The 15,926-nt window shown below is 42.1% G+C and overlaps 1 protein-coding gene and 1 non-coding gene across 3 annotated transcripts in view; one reads left to right on the top strand and one right to left on the bottom strand.

Moving 5' to 3' along the window:
- The window catches only part of MTUS1 (microtubule associated scaffold protein 1), a 187,131-nt gene that overhangs the window by 94,539 nt on the left and 76,666 nt on the right, over positions 1-15,926 (bottom strand). The window lies entirely within an intron of this gene.
- On the top strand, positions 8,538-8,610 carry TRNAY-GUA (transfer RNA tyrosine (anticodon GUA)). Its single transcript has one exon. It is a non-coding gene; the product is annotated as a tRNA-Tyr (tRNA).

The raw sequence follows: 15,926 nt of genomic DNA, 5'->3' as shown, positions 1-15,926 counted from the left end.
GGCAATTTACAGTCCTGGCCTCTCTTCCCCGTTCCACCATCACCATGGACCAGCGGGCACTGAGGACGCGGGATGATGCCCACTTCACCAAAGGATTACTCCACAGAAACCAAGATGCATCCTGACAGTGCACTACCATTGCCGCCTCCAGTTTCTAGATCAGCAACCTACTTATGTGCTAAATGGCTTACTGGGGTCCCACACCTATGACCAGCAACAGAAAGAGACCGACCGCAGGCCATTCCACCACCCGCCCGCTGCTGCCTCTTCTGGGCCCAGAGGCCAGCCAGAGCCCCTCCCCTTGCTCAGAAGGCGGCGAGCCTGCAAGAACGCTAAAAGCAGCAGGGCCTGCAAAGGTACCTAACTGCTCCACCCTCGGTCCCAACGTTTAACTTAATACAAAGTTGATTGACAGGACCTGTAACTGGACTTGGATAAAGAAGCAGTAAAACATACGCATCATGAGCAATATTACAAGTAAGACAAGGCAACGTCGGGCTGAGCATCTCTGACGAACCTAAACACCAAAGTCCTCAACGATGAAATCAAGACAGGACTGCTCCTCCAGTTCTGAAAAGGCGATTGTTTATGTTACGCTGTGTGACCTATCCCAGCTATGAACCATAAAGATTTAAGACCTTCCTGCAGAGATATCATATGGACCTTAGTGGTTTATTTTAAGCTCATGCTGTTAGCATCAGCCTACATAGAGATAACAGATCCATTCTGATTTTATAATGATAACCATCTTTTGTCCAAGAAAACCTGGAAAGAACAACACCTTCACTTTGCCTTAGACAGTAACACAGATTCTGCTGGTTTTGAAACATACCTTCATCAAATAAGCAATTTACTTGGAAAACCACCTTGGAAAATCTGATTAATTGTACTGCCTTTCAACAACAAAAAAATCATTAAGAAACACCTTATAAAACTGAAAATCTGTAACACATTTATTAAGTGAAAAATAGGACTGTGTTAATATTATCCAGTTTCCTTAAGTTTGTACTTATCTAAATGTTGAAAAATTCCAGAAGGATGTAGAAAATTTTTATGGATGTCTTAAGGGGTAGGGACATAGGGGAAAAGAGAGGGAAAGTAACAGAAACAGGGAATTTTCCCTTCATACTTTATATACTTACATGTCACTCCATATGAATTTTTTCTTACCATAAGTCTATTTTTATAATATAAACTAAAGAATATTATTAAAGTCGATGGGCTCAAACATTTAAACAGAAAGAGATACTCAAGACAAAACAGATTAACAACTAAAAATGGATAAGCTGGACCAATAATTAAAGTAACCAGGTTCTAATCTTTTTTTCCTGTAAATCTATAAGCATTAGGTACTCTTTAATTCTTAAAATTTTAGTACAAAAAAGTCAATGCCTTAATTGAGACTTTTATGTGGTCAAGATGAAAAGCCACTTTACTACTGGAAAAATCTTCACAAAACCATAATGGTATGTTTCCTTTGGACTGGAAATTAAAGCCAAAGAAGGAACTCCTGAATGGCACCGCTTTGTTCTGACACTCATATTAAAAGACGCATCCTCCAATAGGAGCTCCCAGACTTCACAGGATGGAGTGTCATCTCTCAGCTCCAACTTGACCTCCTCCATTCTTTAAGGAAAAGCCTGGGAGAGAATCTGGGTCCCACACAGCTCACAAAACACCTTCAAAGTAACGAGAGCAGTTTCCAAAGCCACAGAAACATGTGCCAGTTGAAGCATGTTCTCACCTCTGAATGGTCAACGAGACAAGAATAAATTCAGCTTTAATATATTTCTCACAAGACTGTTCCACACTGAAAAAAAGACTTGCTGTTCTTTACATTTGGTGAAATTTACGGGTTTTGAAGATGTTGGCCAAATCAGATGACAAAAAAAAAAACTTAACTGCTGTAGTCCCTATACTAGAAGACACGGATAATCTTAACAAAAATTTAGACAGTGGATTCACACAAGGGGTTGTGTTACACAAGTATTTAGCACTTGCTTACACAAGGCAAGGTAACTGCAGATGGAGAGGGTGCTGGAGACATCTTTCTAGAGAAATCACTACCAAGCGTTCTCAGGAAAAATAATTAACTTCTGGAGAATACATTCCATCTCATTGTATGAAAACGGTTCTGTGATTTCCTCTGCTAAGCAGGAACACAGGCTTCATGGGGAAGAAAAACAGAACAAGGTTGGAGTGGTGGGCAGTTTACAGTTGGCATTAAGTAGCTTAAAGTTTAAGACGGCATTAATGCCAGGCTAAGAACTTTAGACCTTAATTATGGGGGGTGGGGCGTGACGTGGGGGGAGGGGGGGCTCTGCAGCTTTCTGAGCTCTTACATCAGAACTTGATCCCGGGGCAGCCCTGTGAAGAGCTGATGGAAGGGAAGAGTTTAAAATCAGGGGAACACTTAGGAAGCTAGTGCACTTGCCAGCCTAGAGGCAATGGGGATTTTAACTAGACAATGAAAAGGAGATCACTGAGGTCAGTCTGGATATATACGCCACATATTAATATGTGCAATTTAAAACATAAATTACTATAGAAAGTATCATTATTATTGAGGAATGCAAGGGCCATTAACTACTAGAGCCAGGAAGAGAAAACGCCAAATATACAACGTAGATAGTTAAAATACAAAAAAAAAAAGAGACAATGTATTTACAGCTGTAATTTTAACTTGGGCTTTTAAGTACTACTATAAAGAGGAAGTGAGCTTTGGAGTAATTCTCTATTACTGGGAATTATTATCATGAAACTAAAGTAAGGCTACCAAAGGAATAAAGAATTAACCATCAGTTATGGGGGAAAAAATCATACATATGTCAAAATGCGGCCACAGACTCACTCTCAACCCAGAATGACCAAATTCTCTCATTGACACTAATGCATATATTTAAAACTTTTGCTTTGATGGTAGAGTATTGTCTAAAAATTATTTAAATAGACCTGATAAGCTGCTTACAAAATAATGTACAGCAATCAACAGCTTTCTGATGTACCAGAGGAAAAAAGGAAAAGATTCTTTGCTTTAGCAATAAAAAGCAATTACACACAGACATGTACACACATACTATTCCTATGAAGAAACATGTCAAACAGTGTTAGTATGATGAAAAATTACAAAAATGAGCGGCATCAAAGATCTGAATAAGTGGGACATACATGTTCATTCTTCTCTGAATTGATGCATTGACTGTTATTCCTAGGTAAATCATATGCGATTATTTTTAAAGAGGAAACTGGGAGAATTTTTTAAAGAACAATTTAACTAGAATAAGGAAGAATAATAAAAAATTTTTAGAACATAAAAATGAGGATTGTAACTCAACAGCAGCAACAACAACAGAACTGATTTAAAAATGGGCAAAGAACTTGAATAGAACTTGCTCCAAAGAAGATATACAGTGGCCAAGAAGCACATGAGAAATTGCTCACCATCATTAGTCATTAGGGAAATGCAAATCAAAACTACAATAAGATACCCCTTCACATCTATTCGTATGGCTATGATAAAAACAAGACTGAAAATAATTGTCAGTAAAAATGTGAGGAAATTAGAACTCTGTGCACTGGTGCTAGGACAGTAAAATGGTATAGCTGCTGTTGAAAATGGGATTTGGGGTTTCTCAAAAAAAATTAAAAATAGAACTACTTTATGATTCAGCAATTCAGCTTCTGGGTATTCACCCAAAAGAACTGAAAGCAGGACCTTCAATAGACACCAGTACACCAGGAAACATTATTCACAATAGCCAAAAGGTGGAAGCAATTCAAGTGTCCATCAGTGGATGCCCAGATAAAGAAAATATGGCATATACACAATTACCATGAAATATTTATTCAGCCTTTAAACAGGGAGGAAATTATGACCCAGACTACAACATGGATGGATCTAAAGACCTTACGCTAAGTGAAATAAGCTAGTTCTAAAAGGACAAATATTGTAAGACTCGTCTTATACAAGGTGCAGAGAGCAGTCAAATTCAGAGAGAAAACACAATGAGGGTTGCTAGGGCTGAGGGAAGGGGAGGATGGGGAGTTGGTGTTTACTGGACAGAGTTTCAGGTGCAGAAGAGGAAAAGATCTGGAGATGGGATGGTGGTGGGGGCTGGACAACAATAGGAATGGACTTCCTACCACCAAGCTATACACTGAAGTTGTTAAAATGGTAAATTTTCCATAATATTTGTTTTACTACAATTTTTTAAGATTTAAAACCTTAGAAGGAATTTGTTACTAGTTCATTACAGTATCAAATAGTAAAAACAGTCTAGTAATGGCAAAAACATATTGACAGATTAATAAACTGGTGTGTCAATCTCAGAAATACAAAAATTTAGAATAAGATAGTACAGACAGTTCACATCAGTGAAGACACCTATTTGTGGTATTAACATCTGAATTAAAAAATAATTAAAATGGGAGAAGCAGCATGGTGTAGCAGTTAAAAGTCAACAGTCTGCAGTCAGACTTGTTCAGTAGTTAGGTTGTGTTCAACTTTGCGAGCCCATGGACTGTGGCACACCAGACTCTGTTATCCTCCATCATCTCCCGGAGTTTGCTCAAATTCATGTCCATGAGTCGGTGAAGCTATGTAAACATATCATCCTCGGACAACCCCTTCTCCTTTTGCCCTCAATCTTTCCCTGCCTAGGTTTAAACCCAGCTCTGCCACACATGTGCTTAACTTATCCTTAACTTCTCTGTGCCGTGTCCTCACACATAAAAGAATGTGGGTGATTATAGTGGACTCATGTCATAGGTGCTTGGGACATTTAGATGAGTTTATATTTTAAGGGCTTAGAAAAGCAACTGGCACATAGTAAGTGGCATATAAATATCAGCTACTAGTTCTCATCATACACCACAAATATTTATAAAATTGGATTAAAAAGGAAACTAAAACCATACAAATTAACCATAATAATTATAGATCTTCTCTCAGTTGTGAACCATAAAAACATGAAAAATTACAAGATGTATGTGACTATTAAAAAAGGAAATTTTTCTAAATTGTCATATGCAAAATAAAGTCATACAGTGAAACATAAGTCAAAGGACAGACAATATCAAGTCAGTAACAAAGCATCATAGGCCCCAAAACAGTACAAGATAGCAAAAGGTCTAAACAAGAATAAATTAAAATAGGACAACTCTTGTGTTGTTTTTTTCAATTTAACCTTATCGCGTTTAACATCTCTGTCTCCCCAACTGGCACTCCTAATCTCCATTTCCATTGCTCATCTTATGGAAAGCTTCAAAAAGCCAAACACTTGTGCTCCTAACCTTTCTTCACCTTACGGGTAACCATGTGAGCCGGTTGGTGCCAATAAGCCTTAAAGCTAAGAGTGCCAGCGGGCAAAGTGCTCAGTAGGACTTTTCCTTCCTGATAAAGGTAGGCAGGCATGTCAGGAGAAAGGCCGGTCTCCGCTCAGCCCACGGCTCTCCGCCCAGCAGCAGCAGGACTCACCCTTGGAACCCTTAGCGACCATACTGTAACTGAACAGTCCCTGACAAAAGCAACGTGCGGAGGCAGGACGAGTGGAAGGACAGAAGAGGTGACAGTACCCAATCACCAATCCAGGAACTGCCTGACTCTGGCTTCCTGTTAAATAAACACACAATACTGCTGGTTTGAAACAATTTTTGTCTTAACTACCACATGCTCCTTCCTGTCAACAGCATTTGGTGCAGTTGATTCCTTTCTCCTTGAAAGGCTTTTTTTAACCTGGCCTCCAGAACACCACTTTGCACTGACCTCCCTCCTCCCCTCCTGGCTGTTCCTTCCTGCTTGCTATTGTGATTCCTTCTCCTCTCTCCAGTCCTTTAAAGCCAGGAGGACCCCAGAGGTACTCTGCACATACTCCACGGAGCTCCCGAAAGGGCCCTTGACCTGTTCTTGTGCTCTTATCCAGTTTGGTGGCTTTAAACACCATCTACCTGTTGGTGAATCTCAAACGAATCTCCCTTGACCAGACTTCTCCTTCATGCTCTAGACATCAGTTCACCTTTCTACCCTGCACCTTCACTTACATATCTAATATTCAACTCAATGTGATACCTGTACAACTGAGATCCTGATACTCACCTCCCAGCATCTGTGTCTCCTTCCTGCTTTCCCATCTCAGCATCCTGCCACTGCACATACCAGAATACTGAGAGTCATCTCTGACTCCTCTCATTTGCTCTTGCCCCTCATTCCATCAGTAAACCCCACTGGCTTTATTTTTAACACATATATCTAGAATCTGGATGCCTCTAAAACCCTATCCAACCCCTCATACCCTGTGTAAGCCACAGTCTCCTGCCATGATTACAGGGAAACCTCCACAGTGAGCTTTCTGATGTGGCCTTCACTCATTCAGTCATTCTCGACACAGCTGTCACAGTGATCCTCTTAAAATTAAAGTCACTTCGGAAGGATGGGCAAAAGGGATAGTTACGGACTTTGAGACGGACATGCACACACTCTGGTATTTAAAATGGGTAAACAACAAGGACCTACCGTAGAGCACAAGGAACGCTGCTCAGCGTGGTATGGCAGCCTGGACCGGAGGGGAGTTTGGGGGAGAATGGATACACGTGTGTGTGTGGCTGTGTCTCCTTGTGGTCCACCTGAAGCTATCACAACACTGTTAATCAGCTACACTCCAATATAAAATAAAATTAAAAAAAAATCACAGTCACTTAGGTTAAAAGCCAAAGTCCTTATGATTTTCAAGACTATGTGATCTGGCTCTCTACCACCTGTCAAACTTCATCTCCTAGCTCGCTTCCATATCTCATTCCTTGCTACTCCTGGAACTGTTAGTTAAACACCACCTCAGGGCCTCCCCACTCGCTGCTCCCTCTCACGGGTAAGCCCTGGGAGTTGGTGATGGACAAGGTAGCCTGGCCTGCTGCAGTCCATGGTGTCACAAAGTATCAGACGTGACTGAGCAACTGAACTGAACTGAACTGTGCAGTCTGGGAAGGTCTGATTGATCTAAAGCACTCAAAGTGTGCTATTGCCTGACAAGACTGACTGGTTCTCAGGTGTATCATGGATCTAAAATTTTAGGGTATGGTTTTCTTCCAGATGTTCACCTACCTGGGTCCCCAGGCCGTCACACAAAAGCCACGGCTCCATCCCCCGACCCATGCTCTCTATCCCTCTCTCTCCCACCCCCACAAACCCCAACATTTCACATTCCCCCTATTCCACATTAGTATTTGTTCTCTCTTTAGTACTGGAGGTTGTCAAACATCCTTTATATTTTACTTATGAAGGCCCTGTCTCTCCTACCAGAGTGTAACTTCACAGAGGGTGCATTTTGACCTTGTATTCACTTCAATTTCTGAGCACTTTGCCCCTTGTATCTACATTCATCTGACAAATATTTGAGTGCCAAGCATATGCCAATTAAAATAAGATATTTTACCTTCCTAAAGAGTCAACATCTGGCAAGATTTGTCAACGAGGGGAATATAGTCAATATTTTATAATAACTATAAATGGAGTATAACCTTTAAGAATTATGAATCATTATACACCTGTAACTTACATAATATTGTATAGCAACTACACTTCAATTAAAGAAAATTTAAAAACATATATTGGCTAGGGTGCTGGGATAAACCCTTACACAGTCAGAATAGGAGCACAGACATGCATGTTGTTTCTAAAAGGCAACTTGCAACCTGTATAAAAAGTCTTACAAATGCCCACACCCTCTGATTCCACCTAAAGGAATGTATCTAAGTAATTTATCTGACCAGCTTAAGTACTAATATACAAAGGCCTTCAGTGTAGAGTTGTTTAACCTACTGAAAAACACTGGAAACAATGTGATGTTCAAAGAAGTCTGAAGAAACAAATCACAACACATTTAGGCTACAACACAGTCATTTTAAGTCATTTCTTAAACAGATATATATAAAAACTTCAAAAGTCCACCAAAATAGGCACCACACCTTTTAGAATGAAAAAGAATTTCAATCAAGTAAGTGCCTACTGGGCAAAAGGGATAGTTACGGACTTTGAGACGGACATGCACACACTCTGGTATTTAAAATGGGTAAACAACAAGGTTTGGGGGTTATTACCCACTTTCCCTGGTGGTTCGGACATTAAAGAATCTGCCTGCCATGCAAGAGACCCGGGTTCAATTCCTGTGTCGGGAAGATCCCCTGGAGAAGGAAATGGCAACCCACTCCAGTTTTCTTGCCTGGAGAATTCCATGGACAGAGGCGACTGGCGGACTGCAGTCCACAGGGTCACAAAGAATGGAACACGACCGAGCAACCAACACGTACACTTCCTTCCCACTTCTAAAGGGCTATGTACTTTTTAAATAGCCTGCTGGGAAGCGGGCATTGGAAACCCGATGTGATATTCAAAGCATTAATAACTGGTCAAATTCATGACACAGTGGGGCAGAGTAAGGTTTACCTTGCTTGGGACAATGCCCGCCATGTTCCGTTCTTGACCTTGACAGACCTGGGCTCTGTCCAAACCCCTTATTTTTGCTGACTGCTTAAACACCAATGCTTCCCTGATAGCTCAGTTGGTAAAGAATCTGCCTGTAATGCAGGAGCCCCGGGTTCGATTCCTGGGTCAGGAAGATCCCCTGGAGAAGGGATAGGCTACCCACTCCAGTATACTTGGGCTTCCCCTGTGGTTCAGCTGGTAAAGAGTCCACCCACAATGCGGGAGACCTGGGTTCAATTCCTGGGTTGGGAAGATCTCCTGGAGAAGGGGCAGAAGGGAAAGGCTACCCACTCCAGTATTCTGGCTCAGAGAATTCCAAGGACTGTATAGTCCATGGGATCGCAAAAAGTCAGACTGAGCGACTTTCACTAAACACCAATGCACTGCACTCTAATTATTTACCTGCCCTCTTCAATTGGTCCACACATTCTGTACTGACTGCCCACAACCTTTACATTCTATACTCTGAACCCTAGCTTCCCATTTATTTATCCTTCCTAGTATACCAGCCAAGTAGTAAAAAATGCTTGAATTCAAATACATCCTTCTTATTTTTAATTCTCGGATTTCAGTGGCAAAAACTAAAAAGCAGAGAGCATCAACACTAACCCAAGACTCTTATGTATGTAAAAGTATACCTCCATTATATTAGAGAATTACCTATATTATTACTGCAAGAAAGAATTTCAACAAACTTGGTATTTGTAAAGTTATACCCTTCTGAAATCCCTAAAGCTCTCTCTTTTTTTAAATAGTACTATAAGGATAGATGTGATGAAGGATGAATTGCCATTGCCGCATCCTGATACCTTGAGCCCAAGAATCATGTCTTACCCATTCCACGATTCCTCAGGCTCTGGAGTAAGAGTTGCACAGTGTATACTTTCAAACTCTCTGCCAAGGGAACAAGTAAAGTGCAAGTGTGAGTCATTCAGTCTGTCTGAGTATTTGCGACCCCATGGACTGTAGACTGTCAGGCTTCTCTGTCCATGGAATTCTCCAGGCAAGCATACTGGAGTGGATAGCCATTTCCTTCTACAGGGGATCTTCCGAACCCAGGGATCGAACCTGGGTCTCCTGTATTGCAGGCAGATTCTTTACCATCTAAGCCACAAACTGCCTACCAAAATCCAGAATTTCAGAAGCATTCTACATTTATATATTGTAAAATATGACTTTAGTATTCCACATTCTTGAATTAGCTAAGGCAATATTATACTAATAGGGTAAAAGAAACTGTCCTCTGTACAACCACCCCTATTTACTTTAATTCAAGAGTAGACCATTCAGGTATGACCTAAATTGAATCCCTTATGATTATACAGTGGAAGTGACAAATAGATTCAAGGGATTAGATCTGATAGACAGAGTGCCTGAAGAACTATGGACAGAGCTTCGTGACACTGTACAGGAGGATGTGATCAAAACCATCCCCCCAAAAAAGAAATGCAAAAAGGCAAAATGGTAGTCTGAGGAGGCCTTAAAATAGCTGGGAAAAGAAGAGAAGCAAAAGGCAAACGAGAAAAAGAAAGATATATCCATCTGAATTCAGTGATCCAAAGAAGAGCAAGGAGAAATAATAAGAAAGCCTTTCTAAGTGATCAATGCAAAGAAATAGAGGAAAACAATAGAATGAGAGACTAGAGATCTCTTCAAGAAAATCAGAGATACCAAAGGAACATTTTGTGCAAAGATGGGCACAACAAAAGACAGAAATGGTATGAACCTAATAGAAGCAGAAGATATTAAGAAGAAGTGGCAAGAATACACAGAAGAACTGTACAAAAAAGATCATGACCCAGACAACCACGATGGTTTGATCACTCATCTAGAGCCAGACATTCTGGAATTCGAAGTCAAGTGGGCCTTAGGAAGCATCACTACAAACAAAGCTAGTGGAGGTGATGGAATTCCATCTGAACTATTTCAAATCCTGAAAGATGATACTGTATAAGTGCTGCACTCAATATTGCAACAAATTTGGAAAACTCAGCAGGGGTCACAGGACTGGAAAAGGTCAGTTTTCATTCCAATTCCAAAGAAAGGCAATGCCAAAGAATGCTCAAACTACGGCACAATTGCACTCATCTTACATGCTAGCAAAGTAATGCTCAAAATTCTCCAAGCTAGGCTTCAACAGTACCTGAACTGAGAACTTCCAGAAGTTCAAGCTGGAGTTAGAAAAGGCAGCGGAACCAGAGATCAAATTGCCAACATCCACTGGATCATCGAAAAAGCAAGAGAGTTCCAGAAAAACATCTATTTCTGCTTTATTGACGATGCCAAAGCCTTTGACTGTGTAGTTCACAACAAACTGTGGAAAATTCTTCAAGATATGGGAATACCAGACCACCTGACCTGCCTCCTGAGAAATCTGTATCAAGGTCAAGAAGCAACAGTTAGAACCAGACATGAAACAATGGACTGGTTCCAAATTGGGAAAGGAGTATGTCAAGGCTGTATATTGTCAGTCTATTATTTAACTTATATGCAGAGTATATCATGTGAAATGCTGGACTGGATGAAGCACAAGCTGGGATCAAGGTTGCCAGAAGAAATATCAATAACCTCATATATGCAGGAAACACCATCCTTATGGCAGAAAGAGTAAGAACTAATAAAAAACCTCTTGATGAAAGTGAAAAAGTTGGCTTAAAACTCAACTTTCAAAAAACAAAGATCATGGCATCCAGTCCCATCACTTCATGCCAAATAGATGAGGAAACAATGGAAAGAGGGACAGACTTTATTTTCTTGGGCTGCGAAATCACTGCAGATGGGGACTGCAGCCATGAAAGTAAAAGACACTTGCTCCTTGGAAGAAAAGCTATGACAAACTTAGCATATTAAAAAGTAGAGACATTACTTTGCCTACAAAGGTCTGTCTAGTCAAAGCTATGGTTTTTCCAGTAGTCATGTATGGATGTGAGTGTTGGACTATAAAGAAAGCTGAGGGTTGAAGAACTGATGCTTTTGAACTGTGGTGTTGGAGAAGACTCTTGAGAGTCCCTTGGACTGCAAAGAGATCAAACCAGTCAATCCTTGTGCTCAAATCCTAAAGGAAATCAGTCCTGAATATTCATTGGAAGGACTGATGCTGAAGCTGAAGCTCCAATACTTTGGCCACCTGATGGGAAAAACTGACTCATTGGAAAAGACCCTGATGCTGGGAAAGATTGAAGACAGGAGGAGGAGGGGACAACAGAGGATGAGGTGGTTGGATGGCGTCACCCACTCTATGGCCATGAGTTTGTGCAAGCTCCTGGAGTTGGTGATGGACAGGGAAGCCTGGCGTGCTGCAGTCTATGGGGTTGCAAAGAGTCGGACTCAACTAAGAGTAAACTCAAAAAGATAAAGTCAAGGAAGTACACGTGAGTCACAACAAAAACAGCAAGTCTTAAGAGGGCAATAGTTTGACAGAGAAAAAAGAACATCCCACAAACAAGGTTCTCATGATGACTCCAATTACACAGAAGCACAGTGTTTATGGTGATACTGTCAGTACCTGTTCCTGCAAGTATGTTCACTAGATGCCTGCTGCTTCAGGTGGAGATTAAACCAAAATAACTTCCTGAGTCACGGGCCTGGAAACACACGCCCCATAGCTAAGGGTGTAGTAAGTCAAAGGCTTAGAAATGTTGTGTGGCTTTCCAGGCACCACAAAGATGAACAAGGGTCTTCACGTGTTCATCAGCAAATGTACTGCCCTGGTCATGGGTGATCTCACCGTTACTCACAAGACAACTCCTAATTAGAGCCGAGGCCACAGCAGGGAGCCTCCTGGCTCGTTGAAAACCAAGGTCCGCAAGCAGAGCTATACTTTCAACACTGAGGTCACAGGGACTCAGAACGGAACACTCTTTCAATTTGCTACCCTTTCTAACCCTACAAAAATAAACCAATCAATAAAATCTGTACAAGCTCCCCTGAAAGAAATCACTTGCCCTCACAAAAATGAGACAGAAAATCTGAAAGATGAAGCTACCCATTCTCCACAGCTGGGGCTCTGAATGTCCACTCTTAACCCCTCGACCTTTTGCTCTCTAAGTGGATCTGTATCTGCACACCCTGCATCTCCGGCTCTGTTTCAGAGACGAACCTGCCTGTGCCCTGGACACACGATGCTCTCCTGCCCGGCTGTCACTCATCCCGTCCTTCATCTCTGTAGCAGCTCATTCCCTACAGCTTCTCACCCTCCTTACATTTTTAATGCTTTAACCCTCAAACACACACACACACACACACACACACACACACACACACACACACACAGCCCTTCCAGGTGCCTTCTCAGTCTTTAGCCTCTTCAAGTTCAACATGCCTCCAAACTAACCCATTATTCTCTCTCTCTCTTTTTTTCTGGCCTGTCTTTTTTTCACAGTGGAAGCATGGAATCTCAACCCCCAGACCACCAGGAAAGTCTCCCGTCATTTCCTTTCTGACAGCCTCTTCTCGCTGCTCTAGTCCCTATTTCACCCCAAGGCCACAGACAAGAAAGCTGGGCAGACACTTGGATCATTCACCGCCAGTGGGGCTTACCAGACCCGCTTCCTACAAAAACATTTTTATTATTTTCACTCTGCTCTCTACTCCCAAATACCAGGGTGATTCTTACAAGTCTGTGCCTGAACTATTAGGACTGATCTGCCTTGACCTTTCTTGGGGCTCACTCATCACTTACCCCAACACACAGCCTGCTCAAAGTATGCTAACCCCTGCCTTTTATCTTCCCCAAATACCCCAGGTCCCTCATAAAGCTACATTTGCACCCCTGGGAATGCCGGTAACCTCCCATGCCTGGAAACCTGCCCAGGGGCACATTCCAAGGCCAGCTCAATGTCACCACCTTCTCCAGTCTTCCCTCTGGCTAAGTTAGTGGTGGACACACGGTACCCTCATACAAGTTTCCATGCAAGTCAAGCCAGATAACATTTGAACACCTGTTGTGCAATAGGTACACTGTGCTGTGGGCTGGAAAGGATAAAAATAACTAGAATCTGGACTGTATCCTTATGGGTGACACAGAGATGGAAGAAAATAATTACAGTCCAGTGCAATAAATGCAGGCTATCACAGAAAACAGGACAGTTCATCTGGGGTGTGAAGAAGGAAGAGGTGGCATTCAAACGATTTTCCATAACCCCTTCCCACCTCACCCTCCAACTAGGGAGTTCATCAATAGGGCACATAAGTCATGTTTATATGCTCCGAATCTCGCAGACTGCCCCGCACAGAGCAGGCATGCCAAACATTTCTTGAATGGACAAATAAGACAGACTGCATGGTGTGTGAGTCACTGCATGAAGCAATCATCCCCAGAATTACTTGCCAAGTGAGAATGGTGTGGAACGATCAAGAATTCACAGCGATGATGTGACTAAAGAAGAGAGAAGACACTGTCTCTGAGGTGTCTGCAAGGCCCTCCTTGGTTGGCCTCATCCCCAGTCCCTCAAACTCATACTCACACTCACTCACACACACACACACTCACTCTCTCACACACACACACTCACACACACTCTCACACACACACACACACACTCACACACACACAGACACACACACACTCACACAAACTCACACACACTCACACACACACACTCACACACACACACTCACACACTCACTCACACACACACACTCACACACTCACTCACACACACACACTCACATACTCACACACTCTCACACACACTCACACTCACACCCTCACTCACACACACACACTCTCACACACACACATATACACATACACTCACACACACACACTCATACACACACACACTCACACACTCACACTCACACACTCTCACACACTCACTCACACACTTTCACACACACTCTCTCACACACACACACACACATACACACACTCTCACACACACACTCACACACACTCTCACACACACTCTCACACACACACACACACTCACTCTCACAAACACACCCCCCCCCTCCCCGAGGACAGCTGCCTGGTTCTCAGACCCGACCCCCACTGCCTTGATCTCACTTGTGTTGTCTCAAGCTGATAACCAGATAGTTCCCTCCTCCTCCCCCAGGTGTCTGCTTAAATATGTCACCTTAATTAAAGACCTGACTCCCTAACCTGCTCCGATTCCCTCCTTAGCTGTTATCATTTTACACACACAACATTTTATCCACTGCTTGGTTTTCTGACTGGAATTTAAGCTCCACAAAGGCAGAGATTTGCCTCTTCCGTGCACCTCTTCATGCCTGGTGCTTAGAGGAATCCCCAGCACAAGCAGGCACTCAGCCTTACTGAATGCCCGCGTGTACCCAGGGCAGGAGCATGGAGCTGGGGGCTCCCAGGCCTGTTTCCCGTCTCCACCAATTATTAGCCATGTCAATTCAGGCAAACTGCTTAAACTTTCAAATCTCAAAATCCTCATTTGCAGGATGGGAATAATCAAAGGATGTATACATCATGAGTTGTGAAAATTAAATTACACATTTAGAAATTATAATCTAAATTATACATTTAGAAAGCTTAGAACAGTTAGCACTCAAAACACCTTACTACTACTATTATTATTTTTTTTTTATGGAGAACAACTACTATTATTAGTTCTTTAGGGAGAAAAACCACTATTATTATTTTTTTATGGAGAAAAACCTTGAGATACATTCTTTAAAATGTGAGTGAGTGGTTTAATTACATACAAATAAACAACATCTCTATAAGCAACATATTCAAGTTTGCTTTTAGAATGGTTATTAAATGATCTTTTCTGGCTTTTCGTACTGCTGCAAGCATGACTACTTTTCTCGTAATTTTGATTGCTCTCTCTCTCAAACTGTTGCCTTGAAAAGGCCGAAACAGTACAGAAGTAAACTGAAACAGTTTTAAAAATCACTCTAGCACTAAATCAACAAGAAGCCAGTTTACAAAAACAACTGAGTGGGAAAGAAAGGAAACCTAGAAGGGTAGGCAAGTCATGACAGGTTTGGGATGTACTCTGGTCTGAAAGGAATTTATTTTACTAATTCACATTAGATGAAACGAGCACAAAGGTTTACCCTTTTGAAATGGTCTTTAGTTTTCTTCTGGAGAAAGAGAACCATTTCCTTCATGAGGCCTCTCTGCAGACTCTGGTATGATCAGACGGATCCCTGAACATCCGTCTTATCCTCCAAATCCTAAAGCACTTAAGGGCCTTCTGCACCCCACTTACAGATCCCTTTGAGCTGCTCTGCGGTTGCTGTAGGAACATGCTCTCACCCTCGCCAGGTGGTTTTAAAGGCGCCCCACGGCAGGGGCATACCCTGCTTATTTCTGTCATCCTGCCTACCTCAGGCTGGCCCCTGCAGGGCAATTACAAGTGGGTTTGAAGGAACACACACATTTATAATCTAAAACCTGGCAAGAATTGGTATTACCTCTGAAAGAGGGGAGCAGGCAGTTTCTGAAGGCACTCAGAATCTCGAGGTA

The sequence above is a fragment of the Muntiacus reevesi genome, chromosome 10 (genome assembly GCF_963930625.1).
Source record: "Muntiacus reevesi chromosome 10, mMunRee1.1, whole genome shotgun sequence".
In the NCBI taxonomy this organism is placed as follows: domain Eukaryota; kingdom Metazoa; phylum Chordata; class Mammalia; order Artiodactyla; family Cervidae; genus Muntiacus; species Muntiacus reevesi.
Note: the sequence above shows the minus strand (reverse complement) of the source record. Positions and strands in the feature narration are given on the sequence as shown.